This window comes from Thunnus thynnus, chromosome 4 (assembly GCF_963924715.1).
Source record: "Thunnus thynnus chromosome 4, fThuThy2.1, whole genome shotgun sequence".
Lineage (NCBI taxonomy): Eukaryota > Metazoa > Chordata > Actinopteri > Scombriformes > Scombridae > Thunnus > Thunnus thynnus.
The window spans coordinates 37349359-37356776 of NC_089520.1; positions in this window are offsets into that span (position 1 = coordinate 37349359).

The following is a 7418-nucleotide window of genomic DNA, read 5'->3' on the forward strand; positions in this document are numbered from 1 at the left end:
TTCTATTTGTCCAGGATTTACACTGTACCTTTGCTATGCGAATTTCATAAAGGGCCAAAGGGGTCCCAAATAATTGATATCCTACTGACTGAACTGAAGCCCTTGTGGATGGACACTATGGATAGTGTGTGACTAAGATATAGAGATGGGTCCATAAGGCAAGTCATCTAAGATCAGTTGTAAATACTTATTGTACTGCTTCTTCTTGGTTGTCTTTTGTCTGGGTGGGGCCATGTGTGAGTCCTAGTTGTTAGTCATCATCATCTACTGCACCTAGAATGGTCCTTCGCTCCTGGGCTGGTCCCATTGTTTTCTCTTGAACACCCTGATGTACACGAAGTCACCAGGCTGTACCTGTTGGAGATCCTCTGTGATCTCACTCCTTCTCCCTTCGGTGGCTCCTTTAACCTGTTAAAAGATAGCCTTGTGGATAGCAGTTAAGTGTTTGACATAGCTTGCTAATTCCATTTCTAACTGTTCAAGCAGAGGTCCCTTATAGGGTCCTCTAAGATAAGCAACTGGCATAGGTCAACCTGTAAGCATTTCATGCAGGGTTAAATGCGTCATGCAGTTAGTTTGCATTCTCATCTTCATTAGTGCCGAAGGCACCACATCTTGCCACTTGAGCCTCCCTCTTTCACACAAATTCCAACACATCTTAGCCAATCTCAGTTTCAAAGTACCATTTGCTCTTTCCACCATCCCTTGCAAATGTGGATGATACACACACCCTAACCTGTGCTTGATACCCATACACTTAGTCAGGAGCTGTATCGTCGCATTTACCAAGTGTGGACCATTATCTGAACTGATCTTATCAGGTACGCCAAATTTTTTTGCCTTGTGCTTTCCTGTCTTCTCCCATGTCAATAAAATCTATCACTGTGTGTCTGAACGGTCCATCTGGCACCAAAATGGTAGCAATAGGCATCAAAAATGTTTTTCTTCAATTATGCACAGCACATTTTGGACAATCTGCCAGAAATCTGTCAACCATAGCTGTCAAATATGGTGACCACTAATTCCCTTGTCTCCTAACTCCCTGGATCTTCCGTATCACTTCCGTATCACTTCCGTATCACTTCCCCCCTTGCGCAATGGCCTTTGCCATGCGCCTCCTTAATCAAGGTGTATAGTACAGAGGTTGGGGTCAGAAAATGACCATCAGGACCTCAACAGAGGCCTGTGTGGGGCCCATCTGGGTCTTAAATTCCCCCCTTTTTGACTAAACACTTTTTTTATAAATGCTGGCTGCTTCTTGAGGTTGAATGAGAGAGGACAAGTCAGATGTTGGGCTCTGTTCTTCTGCTAAAACAAACTCAGCTTCAACTAGTTTTTTGTGCATGTCTGGGTGTGGCTTCAGGAATGACTCAGTTTGTGCCTCACAGTCATGGGGTGTGCCATCTGTGGGCCATACCATTCATGATACCGGATTTGTTTTGAGGTATCATTTAGTTTGGTGCTATAGTAGGCTAGTGGATGTTTGCCAGTAGGCATGTCTTGCATTAATATTGCATTTGCATATCCTGACCTTTCTGCCACATACATGCCAGTACTAATTGTAGTTCCCCTTTATGCCTTTGAATGCACTGTCAGCTTCGTCTGTCCACACCAATTCAATTGAGCCATCACCTTGTCCTGCTGTTTTGATTATTGCACGAAGTGGTGCTGTTTTAAGTGCATAGTCACAAATCTACTGTCTACTATACCCTGCCATACCCAAAAAGGATAGCATTTGGGTCACTGTTTGTGGTTTGGGTGCTTTAGTTATTGCTTCAATTTGTGGGGGAGCAACATATCTATCTTCATCAGTTAGTCTTCTGCCAAGGTATTCTACATCTTGTTGACAAAAGCTATAATTTGTTGTTGCTTACTTTGTGACCTTCTTCTGCTAATGCTTTTAGAACTGCTATTGAGTCTTTTTCACACTGTTATATTGATGAGCTACAGATTAACAAACATCCATATATTGTGTCAGTGTGCTTTCAATGTCGAGGTGAAATATGGAAAATGAACTCGAAAAACAACCCTGTGACATCCTTGTATAGGTATACTGCTCACCTTGGTGTGTGACTGCAAACAGGTATTGATAATCTGGATATAATGGCACACTAAAAAATGCTGAACATAATCAATCACACTGTACCTTTCAATGTCTGATGGAACGTTTGATATCAGAGTATGTAGATCAGGTATCACTGAGGTTTCTACATCTACCACAGTGTAGATCGTGCACCAACCTGATCATTTGAGTGGGATTTCTTTATTGGAAGGACTGGAGAATTGCATAGGCTTTGGGTTTTTACCAACACTCCAGCCTGTAACAAACCTTCCATTGTAGGTTTTATCCCTGCCATTGCCTGTAGTGTAGGAGGGTATTGTCTTTTGTATGGTAGCTTAGCCCCTGGTTTCAATTTGATTTCCACTGGTTGTGCTGACTTCACTAGCCCTTGCTGTGGTCGTTAATTACCTCCTGGTTAGTAGACATGCACATGTATGGGCAGGAGCTGTGAGGCTTGAATGTCTGCTTGTTGACTGCAGACTGGTCCTTCAACCTGTGGGGGTGCTGTTTTTACCACTGGTGCTTTTACTAGAGCTTGTGTGTTTCCTTTATCTGTCTTTTGTTTAGTCAGTTCATCTAACTGCAGCTGAGTTAGTTTGTGTGTTGTGTTCAGTTTGGCCTGTTCTTAATCCTACTTTCTTTTCCTGTCTTTTTCACTGTCTATTAATATTTGGTGCCCTCGTGCACAAACCATCCCAACACTTCTTTCTCTTTCTGCCTTTTTCCTACTCTCTTTCCGCTAGTGGCTTTATTTTTATATTTTATGCTTGCTTTTACCTCATCACAACAGGCAATGTTAAATATGCCATCTATAGGATTAGGATGGCATAGGATAGGATCTACCAGATTCGATCCGGGGTGCAGACACCTCTCTATGTTTAAGAGTAGGCTTAAAACTTTCCTTTTTGATAAAGCTTATAGTTAGGGCCAACCAGGCTCACCTTGGATCAGCCCTTAGTTATGTTACTGCTTCTTCCCCCCCTTTTTTTTGTGCTTTCTCATCTCACAGGAAACCCTGGGTTCTGGGCCGAGCCTTCGCAGTCCTTCACAGTCCTGACGGCATCCTTCCCTGGTTATTGCTGCTTATACTTATTGTTATTGTTATGATTGTTGTTCTTCTGTCCCCCCTCCCCCTTTCCCTCTCTCTTTCTCTCTCTCAACCCAACCGGTCAAAGCAGATGGCCGCCCACCAAGAGCCGGGTTCTGCTTGAGGTTTCTACCCGTTAAAGGGGAGTTTTTCCTTACCGCTGTCGCCAAGTGCTTGCTCATGGGGGAATTGTTGGGTCTCTGTAAATTAAAGAGTATGGTCTTGACCTGCTCTATGTGAAAAGTGCCTTGAGATGACTTTTTTTTGTGATATGGCGCTATATAAATAAAAATTGATTGATTGATTGATTGATAGGTGCACACTATGTAACTAAATCATAATTTATATAACCTCAGCTTGTAACCTATACAGCATTACAATTTTAACGTTTATTAACCTAGATTTGATTGGTATAATATATTTCTGTTAAGACAGGTTCTTGGTTATATTCTATGAGAGCAAATATCTAATTCTAAAAATGGGTTTACATAAATTTTACAATTAAAATGAATATGTCAAACCATCTTTATAGATTAATCCTCACCAAATAATATTTGAGGATTGCTTGAATTTTTTTTAATTACTCATCTATTTCAACTTTTTAAACATACAAACAATAAAACAATGAAATACAGATATAATGTAATAAGAAATCAAATTAGATTTGGATTTTCTCAGCAAAAAGACACTGAGATTGTAGTTACTGCACTCTGCACCACCCACATATCTGTTTATCACAATTAAGGTCATAGGTCAAATAATTGGTCATGATTTTTAAGCCATGAAAATTACTTTAAGAATATATATTTAATAAGCACATAACCACTATTCTACCCATAACACATTTGGCTGGAGAGTCAAAAAAACTTTGAAGCCATTTTCCTCAGTTTCATTGTTAGCATAGTCACTACGGTCCGTCTCTGCAGGGAGGATCAGTCATTAATAACCAGGTGATTTAATCCTTCATAAAGTTTTGGTTTACAGCACCCAAGCTGAATGAGCAGAGACGAAGAGAGAGAGAAAAAAAACTCTGCTGCTTGTAGCAGTGCCTGTTTCTACGACTGGGAAGAGGAGGAAGGAAAAAAGAAAAATTCTGATGCAGCTCCTCTGTATGTGCGCTGCAGAGGGCAGGGGCACACACACACAAAAGGGAACAATCTGCTATGAGCACCCCTTCCCTTTCATTAAAAGAAAGAGCGCAAGTGTTGTATAAAATTAAGTCCATTGATATTCATTAAATTTTGAGTGTTTTCTTATTGAATTGTTTCTCCTCTTTCACACACTGCACACACCAACTCTCACTTCTGTCTATTTCAGAACATACTGCATCACTATAGTCCGCTGTCACCTACAACAGCCACAGTAATTTCATTGATTGTGAAAAAAAGCAAGAGCAATTTTAAATGTTGCCTTTGGATAATATGGGTCGAATTTAACTCAGAACACCCAAAGAGTGTGTATCAGCTGTGCAAATTATCAGGCTAAAAGAACACAGCATTCACGATGTTTCACCATTTTCAAATGTAAAAGTGGGTCAGATTTGACAATGAAACAGTATGCAAAGGTAAAACAGCATTCCAGGATTACCACTCTGTCTGGTTCGCTATCATAATCTTGTTAAAGTCCCAGTTTGTTAGGTTTTGTTTGGTTTCATCTGTGAAACAGGTGAAAAAAAAAGTTTTGCCTGGCAAAGAAAAATAAAGTTTTGCCAGGATCATTTTTCAAATTTTTTGTTTCCATCTGTGAAAAGAGGTGAATTTTTTTTTTTTTTGCCAGGATCATTTAAGTTTTTTTTTCATGTGTGAAAGTAGCAGGTGATTTTTTTTTTTTTTTATCAGGATTTTTCTAAGTGTTTTTTGTTGTAATACTCATTTCGGTCACAAGAGGGCAAAGTTTTTTCATTTTTTTTTTCTTCATCAACTGTGAAAGTAGTAGGTGAATTTTTTTTTTTTTGGTCAGGAAGTGTTTGTTGTTGCCACAAGGGGCCACAAGTGCACCACTACCCCATGTTCTAAACAGGACTGAAAGCATTCATGTTTTATTCCAGGTGAGTTTTAATAGCTCCATACCCTCTAAACACAAGGTACAAATATTGTGTATTAGCAAGTAATGTAACATTATTGTCGCTAATCTGCCGTTAGCGTTAGCTATACTGACATTAGCTAGCTAGAGGGCTTGCGGCTATCGGCTGTTAATGCACTAGCTAGCAGGCTACCGGCTAACAGCTGTTAGCGCACTAGCTAGCGCGCTAACATATTGTTCATGGCTAACAGCTACAACCTGGGTTAAGTCGACTGCATAGCTAATGTTAGTTTACTGTAATGTTAGTCATCTTAACGGGGACACTTCACCAGGTTGTTAATCAGGTTGTGTAAATGTCTGATTATATTATGATTATCTCCAAAATCATAGGTACAACTCTGACACAACACTGAAAAGCTGGAAACTTGTCATGTCCTCATCTGATCAGGTTCGGGTACTTGGCCAACAGTGGAACCTTCAGGTGTGCTTGGACCCTTAGGTTGTGCTCACTGTATTTCTCCTATAGATTTTATCAAGAGTAAGAATGATTCATTCAAATGAAATGACTCTACACCAATCTGCAATAATTATATATCATATATCACGGCAAACAAAGGGAAGGGGAAAATCCACAACTGACAGTGAGAAGTATAGTTATAATGTATTGAGAGAGTGAGCTGAAATTTGGTCTTTTTTAAATGCACTGCACATTGTACAATTCTAACTGTGTTTCATATAAAAGTATTCATGAGGTAAGACTAACAACACATTCTTATTTTCTCTCTGAGCACTTTCATCTGCCAACAAAATCAAGTTTAGTTCATTGCTCCAAAATGTTTGGGTCATACTTTATAACACCTTACCTACACACAGCTGATCAGGTTTGAATTTCTCCCCAACAGTGTGTAGGTCTCATTCTGCCCTTTGTGAAACAAGACAGCATCATTCAGTCATAGTGGCTGTTAAGTATTTTATTCATTAAATAAACAAAGAAAGCTTATAAACTTTACATAGCCTCCTCCTTATATGAATAATAATCATATTAAACCAAATTGCCAAAATCAAAATGTATCGAGTTCTTATTCTGTTGTTTATAGCTATAATTAAATGTACAAAGTTCTCCTGTTCCATTAGCAAGTGTTCAAATGTCCCGCTCATAAGTTTTTTTATTTTTTAATCTTTATTTGTAAAACAGCCCACTCATGAGGGGTGAATTGTCCCCGTTGACTAATGATACAGTAAACTAACGTTAGCTATGCAGTCGACTTAACCCAGGTTGTAGCTGTTTGCCATGAACAATATGTCAGCCCGCTAACTAGCACCCTAACAGCCAATAGCCCGATAGCTGTCAGGCTAACAGCTAACGTCAGTATAGCTAACGCTAACAGCAGATTAGCAACAGTAATGTTTCATAACTTGCTAATACACAATATATGTACCTTGTGTTTAGAGGGTATGGAGCTATTAAAACTCACCTGGAAGAAAACATGAATGCTATTTAGAACATGAGGTTGTGGTGCACTTGTGGCCCCTTGTGGCCAATATGAGTATTACAACAACAAACACTTAAAAAAATCGTGACAAAAAAAAAAATTCACCTGCTACTTTCACAGATGAGAAAAAAAATGCCCTCTTGTGGCCAAAATGAGTATTACAACAACAAACACCCAACAGAAAAAAATGTTTTTTTCACATGCTCCTTTCACATACGAAAAAAAAAAAACTTACAAAAATGATCCTGGCAAAACTTTTTTTCACCTGTTTCACAGATGAATTTTTTTTTTTTATGGAACTTAGAAAGATTATCCTGGCAAAAACTTTTTTTTCCACTTGTTCTTAACTCATAAACACAAAAGACAAAATAAATTAGATCAGACTTAGAAATTGGATCTCTAGAAAAAAAAATTTACTCGCTTGCCTTTCAGGGCTTCTGTACAGATAATTTCAAGACTTATTAAAAAGTTTTTTTTCTGACATTCTACAATTTATTTTTTCTTTATTTGATTGTGAACCTCACCTGTGTGTGTGTGTGTGTGTGTGTGTCTGTGTGTGTGTGTGTGTCTGTGTGTGTGCGAGAGAGGGAGAGAGAGTGCAAGCAAAGAAAATAGGCTCTTTATAAAATTTTGGGTTTTGGATAAATCCAATCATTGGGTTTATTTTTTTGTACACCATCTTACGGTGAAGAAAAAGATTACACCACTCTCAGAAATAGAATATGTATTGTATTTATACATCAAGAGTGCTTGC